The 17,800-nt window shown below is 34.9% G+C and overlaps 1 non-coding gene across 1 annotated transcript; it reads left to right on the top strand.

Annotated features, from left to right (window-relative positions):
• Nucleotides 1–4,852: 4,852 nt before the first annotated feature.
• Nucleotides 4,853–4,958, top strand: LOC128040174 (small nucleolar RNA R71). Its single transcript, XR_008194833.1, has one exon. It is a non-coding gene; the product is annotated as a small nucleolar RNA R71 (small nucleolar RNA).
• Nucleotides 4,959–17,800: the final 12,842 nt, after the last annotated feature.

Here is a 17,800-nt window from a genome sequence, read left to right as displayed (position 1 = left end):
ACACTGAAAAATAAGCTTGTTAAGTGCCAGAAAGACCTTAATTTGCCACAACTAATTGTGGCAGATCAAGTAGCAAATCTCTCGATTGGACTAACAAAATAAAACGAATTCAAAGGTAAATAGAAATAGAATAATTTACTCAAATATAATACTTTACTTAAAAATTGATTTCAAGAGGAAAGAAAGAAAGTATTTAAAAAGTCGAAAAGCAAACAAACCTAAAACTAATCCTAAATTATGAGGTTTTTGAAGGCATCCATGACGACTCGATTACATTCAACCCATAATGTCTTATTTATAGAGGTATTGGCAGCCCAAATTAGGTCTTCAACATGTCCTAGGTATTTGAATAAGTTTGATTACATGGACGAAAATATCCCTACAGTACTTGGATAGCACATCGGTATTGTGTCTGGTGTGGCGCGACACGACACCTAAACACTGCATTGTCTTATTCTTTTTGTGTTTTATATCTCCATCCTACACACTCAATTGGGGTGAAGTTTGTGTATCACTCAAACTTTTCCTCCACGTCAATTAGGTCTTTATATCTCCATCCTACACACTCAATTGAACCAATTAGCACAACTTAAGGCCCGTGTCGGTCTATTAGGTCACAGCACCTACAAAATGTGTTAAAAATACTTATTTTTATTAAATTTTAATCCTAAACCTAGTTATTGAAAACGTAAATTAAAGTCCTAATTGCTTAGAAAATAAGCTCCTTAAATGCGAAATTGACCCATATTAACTACAACATTTAATGGTAGGTGAAATACCCCCACACTTAAGTCTTTGTTTGTCCTTAAGCAAACTAGACAAGTAAGAAAAAAATGGAGAATAAACTAAAACTGAAAATAAGAAATAAACCTACAAAGAAAAAGAAATGTACTTGATCCAACTTGATACAGGAGATTGGTTTGGAGCATTGACACTTAGATGATCCGCCTAAATATATAATTATAGCTATAAATTTAAATAATTAAAGACTATTTACACCTAAAAAGATTGTTTCAATAAATTAAAAATAAAAAGTCAAAGAAAATTAAATATAAAGCTCCATCAAAATGTATATATGGATATAGTAATTATTTTTGCAAAATATAGTTAGTTCGATTATTTTTCTCCTACTCGGTTTATTTTTATCCATGCCTTAAACTCTAATACAATAATATTTCCCCAATAACCCTTATGACTTTTATTTATTTATTTGTGACGACATTATCGAGATTTTTCTCGAACTTTTATAAAGGTTAGACTAGTCGTACTACAATGTTCTAATAACCATGGATTTTACCTAGTATTTTCTATTTAATTGAACATCCTATATTTACGCAAATATAATTATCTATTCATATCTCCCTTTATCACTTGGTATATTTAATCTCTTTTCATATTTATAGTCTAATGAACTCAACTAATTAGTCTAAATAAGAACAACCTAAATTATGTAATTTCAAGCTAAATTTACAATTTACACGAAAAACCTAGGTTTATGCTCATAACCAATCAGTTATATTTCTACAATCCCAAATACAAACATGCAATTAAAAGAAAAGCTAAAAACAAAGAAAAGAAAATAATTGAAAAGAAATTTTTTCCTAAGTCACCCTCACTTTTTATTCGGTACATTGTCCCTAATGTGCAATTAAAAATATAAAGGAAAGAGATTACTCGATTGGAGTGATACGTGCATTACAATTGGTGGGACTACTCCTTTTTTCGGTTTTGGCTTACAATGGTAATGTCGTAAAATATTATGGGTTCCTATAAAGAAAATTTAAAAGCACACAAATATAGAAAATACTAAATCTTAATAATTAAAAACTAAAGAAAAAATTAAAAATCATCTCAAATAAAAAATATTGTACAAACATCCAAGTATATTAAAAATATTCAAAATCAATCAGACTTAGATTCTGACTCCTCCATCATCTGGGCCTTGCCCCTATCATGCATCGTAGATGCTTTTGTAACCCGCCTTCTCGAAGTCTGGGTCGAGTTGTGTTGGCTCGGGTTGTGGATAACCTTGCACTTTGTCGATGAGCGGTATGCGTGAATTACCCACTCATAGTCTGGTGGTGCAATAGGGGTCTCCTCCTCCTCATTGTGATCCTCATCATCATCATCAGCACCCTCTTTGCCTTGCGGTGGGAACCTCTTTAACATGTTAAGGAATGGTGTTGGTGTGGGCCACCCATTTTGTTCCATAATGTAGATCAGATTGTCTCCCATGTCGTGCATCCAATAGGTCTACCACTCTGATATTGACATATCCGTGAGGCTCGTCATCCTCGACGTATGTGCCTTCCCTTTCCTCTTCGTTGGCCCCTGAGTGTTGCTCATATGTTTAGCTCAGAGCTCTTGCTCTCAATTTTGTTTGCGTTGGAGCTCGATGAACTGGCCGTACAAGTTATCCCTAATCACGCTTCTAGTGGATCTCGGGAACGGCTCGGTTGGTGACATGGGGACATTTTCTTGGTGAGATAATGAAGTAATTAGATGGGGGGAAGTACATACTTTGTTTCTGATGTCATATACACTTAATTATCTCCTTGTATATCTAGTGGCCTACGCAAATTTTATCTCTCAACAAGATAGAGTAAAACATAACTGCTCGATAGGAGGTAACGTCAGAGGTATTATGGGTTGGTGCCAGGTGGGTGCAAATAAACTGCATCCACATCGTGGCCATTAGGAATATGATAGCCGTATTAAATTTCAATAGCACCTCGAAATTTGTTTTGTGAGTCCACTCGCCATGGCCCTTCGTCAAGTAGTCTATAATACCTTTCATATCAAAATCCTCAAACGTGAATAAGTATAAGGTCTCTCAAAAATCGTGGGTATATTACGGGATGTCGTAGAATTGAAAAATATCTCGAGGTGTAATCAACACCTCTTTTCCGCAGACAATCAAGTGGGTGATCGTCGCACCCCTCCACTTCTGCTCCTTCCTATCTTTTTGGGATGCATAAAATTTGTATACAATAGAGTCAAATGCCTGTTCAGTTAGGGTTGAGCAAGAATTATTCTAACGATGAGCTAAGAGATCCCAAATCTCATCGCAAGCAGACATCATAGGGTCGAACCCACGTTCCTATATGAAAAATTGTCCATTCATATGAAGGAAGAACCGCTCAAGTTTCATATTATGGAAGTGGTTAGCCTCAGGGTTTTTCGTGCCTCAGTGGAACATCATTGTTTTTTTGGTGCCATTTTCAAATTGAAGTGAAATAAAAACTAACACAAGTGATAACAATCATAAAGAAAAATTTTAGAACATGATACCTCGAGTGGTTGTCAACTAGAATCGATTCTCGATCGATGTAGAATGGAATAAAATGAAAAATTAAAACTGTAATGAAAAGATAATAAGAATATTTACTTAAGTGAATCGTATGTTAGAAATGTGAAAGATCGAAGCTCGATGGAAGGGAAGACGTGCGAAGGCTCCAAAGGAATGTTTTCTATCTTTTAAGTGTTTTAGATGTGTGTTCTTACTCATAAAAAAGGTCGTTATAAATAGAATTTCGACGGGTTTTATGCTTGAAATGGCTCGATTTCAGTTGAACACACAAGCATGTCACCCCATAGCCTGTGCGTGAAGCAACACAATGCCCTAATTTTCCTAATTTTACCTTGAAAGTGCTCATGTCGCACCACAGATTGTGTGTGGAATGACATGATCCCATAACATTAGGAAACCTTTCTTCAAAGGGCCTATTTCAAGCAATAGCCTATGGGTGGCATGACATTAAATTGTTCCCAGACCTTCAGGTGTGTCGATGTCCTCCGGTCGTTCATTTTTGTTCCCATTTATTTTCCTTTCGTCTCATGATGTCGAAAAATTGAATGTTACTGATTCTAACATGTAATTACATCCTAATTATTCTAAATTTGAGCTGCAAACAAGAAATTAAAACTAATTTACAAAATTTCACAAGTTTAGTAAGGTTCGATGGTTAATGCTACATCGTGCTACCAAACATGTCCGACGATTCTTTAAACTTTATCATCGACTTCAATCGTCATACACAACCATCTTAATTCTTCCAATTACTTTCAGTCTCTTTCGAATCTTGTAATTTGTCGTGCCTTATGAGTACCTACATCTACAACATTCTTTATTTTGTGAGTTGAAATTACCGGATTGAGCATCAATTTTATTTTCTCTTCAATTCCTTCTTGGTGCTCAGTTTCTTTCTACTCCTTTGTGAGCTGATTAACTTCCTTCATAACTTTCTCCTCTTCATAGGTGGGTTCGATTGGTAGCTGCAATTCCTTGTCCAGTTGTATCGTGATTTCCTTTACGTGCCCCTGCCCATCTTTTCGAGGATTATTCTCAGTATTACTAGGGAGACTCTGGCTATTTTTTTTAGAACATCGTAGGTAATTAGCTCAGTTGGTTGCATAGGTTGTCTATTCAGGATTCGATTCGTTCGCATGTCACTTAGACTTGTCAAATTTCTATCTTCATTGTTTGCATCTCCCTTTCTAGTTGGTCGAATATTTAACCACAAACAGTATGGTTGTTACCCACGATATGTTGTTGCATTGGTGGAGGTTGGTAAGAAGGATTCGATTGAGTTTGAGCTTAATTTGCGCCTCCTTGATTGCCTTGTCACTTGAGGTCTGGATGATCTCTCTAATAGGGATTATAGGTATTTGAATAAGAATCTCAACCCAATTTATTTATGTAGCTTGTCTCCTCCAGTTGGCTTTCAGAACAGGGCTCTATTTTAGCTGGCTTAACAGACGTCTCCAAATGGTTGAGCTTTTCTAAGATTCATATGAATCTATCATCCTCGTTTTCTTCCTTCACAGCTTCCATTGTTGGTGTCATGCTTACAGTCAATGATGTGGGCATTTTCTTGACATTCTTTTGAAACACTCCCAGACCTCGTACAAGGATTCTCCTTCAAATTGTTTAAAATTGACAAATTCTCGCCTTAGCTGAATAGTTTGACTAATTGGGAAAATTTTGTATAGAAATTTTTTCACTATATTGTTTCATGTGCTGATGGAACCCGGTTCTAACGAGTCCAACCAATCAGTTGTGTTATCGTATACAGAGAACGGGAATAACTGAAGATGCACAATGTAACATCTGATTTCTAATAAACCCAAAATTTAGAATAACTAAGGGACTAAATTGAAAGAGATCGTAAGATGATGTCCTATATTCAAAGAAATAGGATAGTTAAAAACTGAATTGGACATTGTTAAGATCTAATTATAGATTAGTTAGGACGAAACTTGTCGGTTCCATAGTGGGAGACATCATGATTAGCTGTAGACGACTCACATAAGATTGGAAGTAGCGTGAGAAATGCTATAAATAGCTAAGAGATGGCTCCTAGAGATGATTTTCTTTCCAGCCATGTCTAATTTCTCCTGTTCATCATCTTCTCCGATAGCTCGAAGAAGGAATAGCCATGGAAGGGTTTGTATGGAGCAAACTTCATGAGGATGGAGCTGAAAAAGTAGGGAAATTAGCAAGCGGGTAAGGTTCTTAACCCTTCTGTGTACATAGGATTAAGTTATGGACATCAGAACCATTTTAAGGGTTCTACATGCTTACGGAAGCTTAAGCTTTTGAGATGTAGTGTATGTTTAATCAATGGGTTTTGGGTTGTAAGCTTTTGCCTCGAGTATGGAAGCTCTAGTGTTCGAGGAAGCTAAGTAATGGAAACGATGAAGTTTCAAGTAAGTTCCATATTCCAAATCCACTATTATGGTTTACGTTGTTTAAGTGTGTCATATTTGCATAAGCATGAATGATGATGATATGAGTATGCATCATTTGTCTAGGGAAACCTTAAGGGATAAATGAAGTTAGGATGGGAAATAGGGAGTGAACCTTTATTTACCGCCTAGGTTGAAGCTCTAGACCTTGTCGAAGGAACACTATGGTGTTCGAGCATTAATGTTAGGTGGTATTAAGGAGGTAATGAGAGGAGGATTTGGGAATGAAATCATAGAATGGGATTTTTCACGACGACAGTATAGACTAGTCCTTCAGGACAACACTATGACGACGGTATATAGCATAAGACCATAGATGAAAGAGGCTATGACAGTCTGGTATATGGTACGTAGTGTAAGACCATTGATGAAAGATGTCATGGCAACATGGTACAAGGTACTAATAATGGCGTACGACCATGAATAAAAGATGTCATGGCAGTAAGGTAAGTAATATAAGGTATACGGTGTAAGACCATAGATGAAAGATGTTATGGCAGCCAGGTATAATGAGTAAGACCGTGGATGAAAGACTCTATGGCATCATCTAATAATATGTCAGGATGGCGAATAGATGAAAGACTCCATGACATTCACAGAGATGAAATTCATCGAGATAACAAACATGGAATCGAGATTAAGTCCATCAAGACAATAAACACGAGATAAGCCCGTTGGGACAATAAACTCGGGTAAGTCCATTGGACAAGATAAAAGAGGTAAGAAAGGTATAAGACCATAGCTAGGCTACGACATCCCATAGAGTCCACCAAGACACAAATGCGGTATGTCCTCCAGAACTTTAAATGAGAAGTATAAAGACAAATGCGCCATGTATAGGAAACCATGTAGATGGAGGAAGGGTAAAGGAAATCATAGTATGATGAGCGAATCATGAGGAGTCTGCCAAAATGAGGAAAGTGGTAAGGATAGGCATGGGAGCTAAAGAGGCATGGGCGAAGACCCAACAAGAATTAAGGGAAAACTAGGTCGTGCAAAAGCTGGTCTACTTAAGGAAATCTAAGAACAAAAATTATCCAAAGATCATAAGTAGGGATCCGAAAAAGAAGAGCCATCATGAAGAGCTTATTGAAGATATACATGAGAATAAAATCTCGAAGGATGATGAAGAAGTATCCTCCCAAGATAAGGACTCTAGCTAGGGGACAGGATGTTTGTTAAGACTATTCCTCCTTGAGAAAAGTCTATTGTGAGTATACTTGCAACAAAGGACAACTCCAAAGGGATGAAACGAACAAGTGAGATGAAAAGCTCACTTAGTCGTATAGGCGATGACCAGATGGTTCAGCAAGATAGATCAACCTTTAAATATGAAATAGGCAAGCGCCCAAGTAAAGGTAAAAGTGAGAATGGGTTTACCAAAGTGGCGAGTCTGTTGTAAGTCAACGCAATACGGAATGTCAATGAGTCCTTCAAGGTATGGTTAGAGAGAGCCCGCCAAGGACCAGTATAAACAAGTCCACCAAGGAAGGAATGTCCTAAGAATCCTTGGACGAATAGTTTAAAAGGATGCCAAATGGGTTCATAATGGGAAGCTGACAGCCAGCACAATTTAAAATCGATGAACACCCTGTGTAAGGGGAAAAGAGAAAGGAAGGAAAGATGAGAAATAAGGAATGGATTTGTCAAGATAGTGAAGCATCAAGGATACAGTTGAGTAGAGAGTTCGACCAGAGAAAGGTTTCACGGTGAGCCAAGTAGCTTAGAGAATCGGGTGGAGTCTGCCACCCTAACAAGGGAAACTTTTCATGAGCGAAGATGGAGTAAATTTATATTACATTGGTTACCCTCATATGATAGGATTTATTTATTTATGATTTAGTAAAGGAACTCACTAAGTTCATTCGAACTTACAGAGTTGACGGATGTTTGTAGGATTTGCAAGGTTGACGGAGGACTCAAAGGACGGACCAATCTAGATTAAAATAGATCGGGGATCGTAGGAAGTTTAGAATCATGCAATAAGAAAAGGGGTGCCATTGAAGGCTTCACCACAAGATCAATAACAACGAAGAATAATAGTACACCTAGAATTTTGATTTTTATGAGAGACAGTCTTTAGCTAGATTTAAAGAGTTGTAATGGAAGCAAATAGTCTGATTAGGAATAGAAATTAATTTAAGAATTAAGAATTTAGTGGCTTAAGGCCATAGATGTACAAATTTTTATTTTAAATTTCATTATTTTGGTTTATGTTTAGTCTGCTTTATAGCGATTAAGTTAGCAAAACTAAGTATAAGTCCATTTGTAATGCTCCATACCTGGATCTGACAAACAGGTCGGGCGTGGGGTGTTACAAATGACGTAATTTGATACACTATTGTATTTAAAGGTATTACACAATTGAAGGAACTTATTCAAGTGTTGATTCGGGTCTTCAACCACGTTCCCTTTAAGTTGTAGTGTATTTTGGATCATCTGTATAGTGGCCGCTTTTAACTTGAAATTATATGCGTTGATTGTTGGTTATTCTATGCTTCCTTCCATCACGTCTAGTGTAGATAAGGCGTATTCGCGCAATGCTCTTTGAGTCATTGAGACTTCTTCCTATTTATTTCCTTATGGTTCTTGTGGCTCTTCAAATAATGAGTTTTCTTGAGGTAAATTAATTACCGCAGGTGGATCGTTGTCCATTAATTGACGGTTGCGCTTGAGTAGTTTTTCTGGATTTGGATGTGGTTCAATCGGAATACTAGAGCTTTGGGTCATAAAAGACTTGAAAAGAAAACACAATAAAAACAAAAATAAATAAACAAAATTTAAAATATTATCTATAGGTCCTAACATTCCTACTTATCTTATTGATTGTAAAAATCTTATTTTCAAAATTTATTGCCGAAACCTCCCCGGCAATAATGCCAACAACTTGACCCTCTATAAACAAGTTATCATTTATAGAATAAATATACCACAAAAAATATAAGAATTAAGAACGGCAATGTTTGCAAGTCAAGAGTCAAATTGTAATATAGTTGTACACCAAAATATCGGAAGTATTCCGAGGATCATACTCAAGGGAGGATGCAATAAATAATGAAAATACTTTTACAATAACAAGTCTAAGTAGTAATAATTATTTTCTATATTATGATGAACCATAAAATATATTAAGAATAATAAAAATAAACAAATGAGATAAATCGATAAATCAATCAGGAAGGTTAACTCAGTTCAGGGTTTGTAACTAACTTTGTACTAGGGTTTTGAGATGGATTAGTAATCACTTAACGAATTATTACCTCTCGGCCTCTAATTAACTAATAGAATGGTTGATACTCGTTTATCTCCCGACCTCACTTTCTCAACCCAGATAAATTATGATTTACTCGATTTAACTTATCTTCCGACCTTGTCTAGCCGATGATAACTTATTAGGGTTGTTAGGCCTAATTGTTTAAGAAAACATAATATATACCAACTAATCCCCCTCGAAAAACCCCAAATCCTCTGTTAACCACATCCTCATCCACTCGTTAATCTCCCTTAAGGGATTTATCCACTCATGTTATTCATAATCTCAACATCAATTGAATAGACCATGTGAGAAACACAATTGATTAGGAGAAGAAAAAAAAATTAATAATTGTGGATTGAATATCAAATGGGGAACAGAATAGCAAATCTTTCGATTGGGATAACGAAATAAAACGAATGGAAAGGTAAATAGAAACTAAATAGTTTAATTAAATAAGCAAACTCTTGAATCAAAACTGATTTCAAGAGTAAAACAAGAAATTTTTAAAAAGTTGAAAAGAAAATAAAGTAAAACTAATTTTAAACTGCAAGGGTTTTTGAAGGCGTCCAGGATGACTTGATTACATTCAACCCCTAATGTCTTATTTATAGAGGTGTTGGCAGCCCAAATTAGGTCTTTGGCACGTCTTAGGTCTTTGAATAAGTTTGATTGTGCGAATGAAAATATCCCAGAAGTACTTGGCCAGCATGTCAGCCTTGACACCTAAATACTATCTTGTCTCTTTCTTTTAGTGCTTTGACGTCTCGGCAAGCTAGTGTATCACTCAACCTTTACTTCCACGTCAATTGGGCCTTTATATCTCTACCCTACACACTCAATTGAACCAATTAGCACAACCTAAGGCTTGTGTCAGCCTATTGGGTCACAAAACCTAAAAAATGTGTTAAAAACAATTATTTTTATTAACTTTTAATCATAAGGCCTAATTACTGAAAATGTATATAAAAATACTAAATTTATTAGAAAACAAGCTCTTTAAGTGCGGAATTGACTCGAATTAACTATTAAATTTGACGACAAGTCAGTAAGCAATACAACCCTACTTAACTGTCCTCTACACTATGGCTTTGTCGCCTAGGAAAAAAATAAAACTAGATGTTGATTTCCTCGAATCCCTCCACGTTTGGAAGTTAGAATTTGTATATGCGATAAGATTTAATCTCTTCTGAATATACAAGTATATAATCTCTCATTCTCTACAAATACTTGAGTATATGTTTAACTGGTTGCCATTGTCTTAGACTAGGATTCGTTTGATATCTACTCACTAATCCTATTGCAAAATAGATATTTGGATATGTGGATAATAACACATACATGAGACTTCCTATTGTTGGAGCATAAGAAACCTTTCTCATGTGCTTTCTTTCTTCCACTATCTTAGGACAATCCTCTAAAGAAAAATAAAAGCCCGATATAGAAGGTTGTGCACCCTTCTTTGAATTGGTTATGTTAAGACATTCCAATATCTTGTCTATATTGAATCTTGCAATAAAGTTATAAATTTGTTCTTTCGATCCTTAAGGATTAGAATTCCTAGAACATCGTTAGCTTCACCCATATCATTCATGTTAAGCTGTTGAGTTAACTACAACTTAACCAATTAAAATGTTCCTACATCACTCCCGATGAGTAGTATGTCATCGACATAAAGAACTATAAGGACTACCTTTCCATCTATAATACATTAATAAACACAAGATTAACCAATTTTTTTCTCAACTCCAAAAATTTTGGTCGCTTAATGAAATCTTTGATTTCATGATCGAGATGCTTACATAAATTTGTATATGGACCTAAGTAGTTTGCAAACTTTATTATCATTTCCTTTAGCTATATATACGATGGGTTGCACTATGTAGATGTCTTCTTTAAGATAGTTGTTTAAAAACATTGTCTTAACATCCATTTGTGAGATCTTGTAGTCAAGACCCGCCGTAATGTATAACAAAACGTGGATCGACTTAAGCATTGCTTCGAGAGAGAATGTTACTCATAATTGATACATTCTTTTTCTGTGTAGCCTTTTGCCACAAGTCTGGAATTATAGGTTTGAACTTTTTCTTTCGCATGTCTCTTTTTCTTGTAGATCCACATACATCTTATGGGTTTTATCCATCCAGTAAGCCTACAAGTTCCTACACTATGTTGGGTTGTATATAATCCATCTCAGCTTTTATAGCTAATTCCTAAAGCTTGGAATCAGCACTTTGCATTGCTTCATCAAATGTGAGTGAGTCATCATCTTCTTGTTTGGTAAACTTAGTGTTAAAAAAATTTCTACCATACTAGAAAAAATCAAGCCTTCTAGACACCCCAACTATGACAAAGCTCCCTATGTTGCTAAATATTTGTATGCCTACTATTTAGAGTAGGATCTATAATTGCAACTAGAGGGTTTTCTTTATTTCTCGAAAGTTCCTATAATAACAATCTACTTCAAGGTTTAAAGTCGTTCATGTAACTTTTCTCTAGGAATGTGGCATGTGTTATCACCTTAATAGTTTGATGTTTCGGGTTATAAAACAATCCACCTTTTGTCCCTTTTAGATAGCCAACAAACATGCACAATTTTGTCCGTAAATCCAACTTATTTGCAACTTTATCCAATATGTGGGTTGGGCAGCCTCAAATCCTAAAATGATTTAAGCTTGGCTTCCTGCCATTCTATAATTTGTATGAATTTTTCATTACGGCTTTAGTTAGTACATCATTTAGAATGTAGCAACTCTTTTATAATGTATATCCCCAAAAGAATATTAGCAGTTATGAACTCAATATTAAATGAACCATGCCTAGCAAGTTATTGTTCCTTCTTTTGTCAAGTCATTCTGTTGTAGAGTACCCAACAAGGTTAATTGGGATAAGATCTCATTTTGTATAAGGTATCATAAGAACTCATCTAAAAAATATTTCCCATATCGATCCGAATGAAGTGTCTTTATGGGTAAACCTAATTGTTTCTCCACCTCCACATGAAACTCTTGGAATTTATCGAAGGTTTAACTCTTCCAGAGCATTAGCTATACATACCCATATCTGGAATAGAAATTTATAAGGGTTACGTAATAGTTGTAACCACGTGCACTAACATTCATGGGACCACATATGTCAATGTGCATAAGTTTTTAGGGTTAAATGGTCATTGTACCTTTCGAATTAAAAGATTGCTTGGTCATTTTACCTTTCAAAAAAGATTCATATTGTGGAAGATGTGCTTCCTTAAGCAAACTTAAGGTGTCATCTTTCACAATTCTTGTGATTTTATCCTAGTTAATATGACCAAGTCTTCGATGCCATAGGTACGTCTCATTCGAGTGAGATGTTCTAAGTTTCTTATTCATGAGTTCAATTTCCAATAGTGTCATACCCTAAAATATAGTGTACTCCTTATAGGTCCTAGGTTCTCTCTAACCCTTTCTCATTTCTTTTCTTTTTAAACTTCAGCAAACCATAACAGGAATCATATCAAAATAAATATTATTTGGTGTAGAAATTTAACAAGATTGGGCAGCAGCCCAAATGGTTAACACGCCACTCTCCATCATTGCAAACCATGTTTGATCCACCCCTTATCTAAATCCCATTTCCTTTTATTTGGCAGCTAAGGTAAATTACTAAACCCCCCTCAAAATTTGAAAATCCTAGCTATTTAGTCCCTTTTGCCTTAATTACATTAGAATTTTGTTTTCTCTTCAAACCAAAATAGGATTTCCTTTCTTTTCTCTCTTTTTCCTCTTTTCTTTTCTTTCTTCTCTTTAACAACAAATTTTGCATATTTTTTACTGAAATTATTTTTGCTTTCCACAGTAAATCAATCTCAATAAATCGATTCTCTACCGATTATTGAATTCTTCGTTGATAGCCTCCGTTATTCCATCAAGTTTGGTAAGTACATATCGGTATAAAGTTTAGAGCCCAAATTTTATAGAATTTTTGTCCAATATTAATCTTTAAAATCAATTAGTCAATCTTTAACAGTTCTTGACGAATCTTTCATTAATAACATTGAATCTTGATAAGTCTTGGAAAATAAACGTTAACCTGTGTGAAATTTTCATTTGAATAACTCGTACTAGGCGTATCAGACTAGATTTGAGCATGAGGAATGTTGATCGAGATCTCGCTAAAAGGTGTGTTTTTTATAAGCGAATGGGGGAAATCGTGCTTCGAAATAGGGTCACACAGGGGAGTGGACTATACGGTCGTGTCTCTCATGTACCTTGATTTTGCAAATTCCACACTTTCGCAGTCTGTTACACGACCTAGCCACACAGCCATGTAACCCCTCCACACAGCTTAAGCCACTGCACACAACCTGACCACACGGGCGTGTGCCCCTATTTTATAGTTTGACCTAGAAATTTTGTAAGCTATTCAATTTAGTCCCTGTATGATCTTTGAATTGCTTTTTAGTATTTTATCTCTTTTAATTAAGTCCCTGATATGATGAATAATGTGGTATCCATGATTTGACTAATTAGATTATTACTATATGTGCATGATATGTGACGAATATATGTCTTCTATGATTGGATTACTGATTATTTGTTACTACTACTCGTATCATTAAATTACTGATTACATGAACAACATGCTAATTGTATTGATAAACCGAATACATGGCAAACATGTCTACTACTATTGTTGATCTAAATACATGTTGAATGTGTTTACTGTTTATGTATTCTATAGATACTTACATGCCATACTGCATTGCATAGGGTAGGGACGCTTTGAAAGGAGGAAGTACTGGTAGTTTATCTGCAACCACTGGTGGTTTATCCACAAACTTATTAGCAACATTTATCTTCAAACCCATTGTGCAATCACAATATACTGGCAGCGAATTCACCTACAAACACTGGTGGTTTATCCACAACTTTTACTAGCAGCTATTATCTGCAAACCTGTTGTGTATTCACAACTACTAGTAGCGTATTAACCTCCAACACTTGTTGTTCGTCCACAATCTGGAGTGTCCAGGATATAAGAGTTCTGGGGAACTCTTACTATGGAGTGTAGTGATAGAGTAGGACCTTATTCTTTACTCTTATCCTGAAATTGCATTAAAATGGCACTCATAAGCATGTTCGAATAAACTTTCAATTACTACTATTCTATATGACTATTACCGTATTGAATACTATTATTAGATGCTTGGTTTATTAATGTGCACTGATTTTCTTGTGATGGAACTCACAGTGAGCGTCATAGCTCACTCCCCCTTTAATTTTCATCTTTACAGATAACCCACCAGGTTAGGACGCAAACATGGCACCCAGAGGGTCTCAGCTCAGTTTATATTTATAAAATTATTTTAGGCTCATTATTTGATTTATTATATTATTTAAAGATTATATTATATTATTTTGAACTATGGCATGGGACATTAGATTTGGGTTTTTATTTTTGTTTTTATATTGCATGACATTTAAATTAATTTTAGGACATCAAATTATGAATAATTAATTAGCTATGCATGAACCCTGGTTTTCACTAAAAATGTAAATGGATATCACTTTTCCGTTGATATAATATAATTAAAATTTTGAATAATAAATAATTCAGTAATTAACTAAATTTTCTTCTAAGATAAATAAATATTTTAAAATGACTGTTTTCAAAACTCGATAGCTTACTGGTCATTTCGGTGGCTAATGTAATCTTTTAAATACTATTATTGAAAGTCATGGTAAAACCGTCTTTAAATAAACAAGCAACAGAAATTATATTTCTCTTAAATTTTGGTACATAGAATATGTCTTTTAAAATAATCTTCCTAAAGCTATTAAAATAAAAATGAACTTCTCCCACTTCTTCAGCTGCTAGGGATGGCAAAAAAAATCTGAATTCAACGAGTTCTGATCCCAACCTGATCCATTAGGGCCGAATTTTTAAAAAAAATCGAGTTTGAAATAGGTCGGGTTTAATGTAAATTCACCCCACCTCACCTCAATATATTTACTAAAATGCCACTAATATATATTAAGTTTTTGCTTTCAATAAATAAATTTATAAATAAGTAAATAAATATTGAGTTTTAAGTCTAAACTTGAAAATAAATCATATTTGCTTCAAAATAAAAAAAATAAAACAACTAAAAAATGTAATTTTATTTCATTTAAAATAAAAATAAAATAATTAAATTAAATTTGGGTTGGAGTCGGGTCGAATATTAAATTTTTGATTCGAGGTCAGGGTGGATTCATCAAGGTTTGGGATGAGTTCGGGGTAGGAAAAAATTTGCCCCACCCTATTGCCATCCCTATTTGCTACCACATTGCTTCCATCTCTGGTTTCTAATGAGAGACTCTTATCCTTAAGATATTTTGTTTCCTTGAAGCCCTACAAAGAAATAAAAACATGATTAGTGACTCTAAAATAAATGACCCAATGGTCTACTTTATCTTCTACGAAACAAGTTTCAATAACCAAGGGTTCCATACATTTACCCTTTGAGGCTGGGTAGTCCTTGAACTCTTTACTGTTTACCTTGAAATGCCCTTTCTTATTGTAGAAGAAATGCTTAGAATTAGGTAATTCTTTATGCTTCCTAGTTTCCTTCCTATCCACTTTTGGTGGACCCGAAGCCTTAGCCTTTATCTTCTTAGCTTTCTTTCCTTTCCCATTTGAGGAAGAAACAACTGCTAAGTTTGTTCTACTTTCTAGAAAGGTTGACCACAATCCAATATCAACTCATAGAATTGTAATTCACTCATATGTTGTGTAAGTGTCAATTGTTTCCTAAGTTATAAGTGGCCTTAAAACATGCAAAGTCCTTAGACAAACTTTTGAACACAATCTCGATTTGTGTGTTTACATAAATTTTGACCCTATTTTTTGTAGTCTCTGCAACATAACTCATAAAAGTAATCATATAGTCTTTGACCAAAGTATCGGGTTTCTTTTGGGTACTCATTACTAGTGGCCACATATTATTGAGCCAAAGTAGCTTGGCCTCCGATCATGTCCACTAGTTCGTACCTCATCTTTTTGGCGATTTCATAGCTCTCCAGTTTTTTTTGGTGTGTATTGGTTACACTCGATAAGATATAGCAATAAACTATCTCATAAGATATAGCAATAAACTATCTCATTAGAATCCTTCAATCAAGATCTAGCCTTAGCTTGGGTAGTTGGTGAGCATCTAGTATCAAGTACTAGCTTGTGTTTTTCACAGCTCAAAATAATATGGAGATTTCATTTTCACTCTTTATAGTTATTTTCGTTTACTTTGTTTTCAGTGAGGATGTTAATCAAGGGAGTTTGTGCCATTTTCGAACTGAAAAATAAAATTTTCCTCAATTAATTATCTTTGTATTAAGCAAATATTTCAGAAAGTTTTGTAACATACGTAATGCATTAAAATGATGCATGTGTCTTACATAAAACCTTGAAAATTTTGTAAGTTCATTGCAACAATATGTCACACCCCACTTAATTAAGTTACTGTGGAGGAATCTTAAAAAAACTAGTAAGAATATGGGTTTCCATCCAATTAATATGTGAATCTAAACACATTAGATACCATACATATTATTAATCGTTTTACATTTGGGCATTATTCTAGCTTAAATAAAGCTTCATAGGAAGCTACTTAACTAAAATAATCTTAAATGTATAACCATCAACTCAACACCCATCATAAATATATACTCTTTTATTACTTATATTGGGATAATCTCAATTAGTAACATATATGACTAGTTTCCCTAAAAGAAGTCTCTGTAGTAAATCCACATAATAATACTCATCATAAGGTACAGATAGGGTAAAACTAACTCAAAGTATTATTATGTCATCACACAGAAACCTTTGATGGAGGCTATAGGCCTTGTTTAGGGACTTTTTCCCACTTAATATTTTAAAAACAATGTAAGGTTTTAAATTTAGTTTCAAGCATGAATGATTAAAAATATGCAAACAAGGACAAGTGACATTCTTTTCTTAAATTATATGACGTACTTATATCATATATGCCTAAACATGTTTTTAGATTTAACCACGTTCAATGTCATATAATAACAACATATCATAAAATTTTTAAAAAAAAATCAACTTTAAATAATCAAAAGTTTTTATGGTTTCATTCTAGGAAAAATAAAATAAGTAAATTAAATTAAAATTGCAAAACTTTCCCAAAGCATTCTTTGGGTCTTCTAGGTGAAATCCAAATATCCTTGATCTTTCCCAAAAATAAACTCAATGCCCAAAAATAAACACGACCTACGAACAAAGACCATTGTCGCCGCGGACCATTCCCACCAGCCACCATTGTCGGCTACCATCAATTCCCTTGCACCAATTCGAAACTACAGTTTGAGGCAGCATCATCTCGTGTCCTTGGCATTCCCCACCTATGATAGCCTCAATCGACTATTAGTCCTTACACTAACACTTGTTGATTGAATGGGGTGTGAAACCCTAACCCTCCGTTGGTTGTTCTCGTATGATTGTTGCATATTAGGATTAGGGTGAGACACCCTTGGTTAATGTTTCAAACACACCAATCGACTGGTGTAACAATGCCCCGAACTCCCTCGGTGTTGCATGCCTTCTAGGTTCACTGCCTCCGCAGCCCTTGTGTGTCCACTTGGCTGGTGTGTGATACCTTGAGATCCCCTAAGTGTCATGCATTATGTGACGCTCAAGGCGACTCAACCAACGCCATTGTGTTCCAGTCACCGCTTATGGAGGTTTGCCATTTTTTCCTTTGATTCTCGAGTTTAGTCGGGTTATTAGTCCGTTGCCCTTTTTTGGGTTCCACTTTTG

Source organism: Gossypium raimondii, chromosome 3 (genome assembly GCF_025698545.1).
Source record: "Gossypium raimondii isolate GPD5lz chromosome 3, ASM2569854v1, whole genome shotgun sequence".
NCBI lineage: Eukaryota > Viridiplantae > Streptophyta > Magnoliopsida > Malvales > Malvaceae > Gossypium > Gossypium raimondii.
Note: the sequence above shows the minus strand (reverse complement) of the source record. Positions and strands in the feature narration are given on the sequence as shown.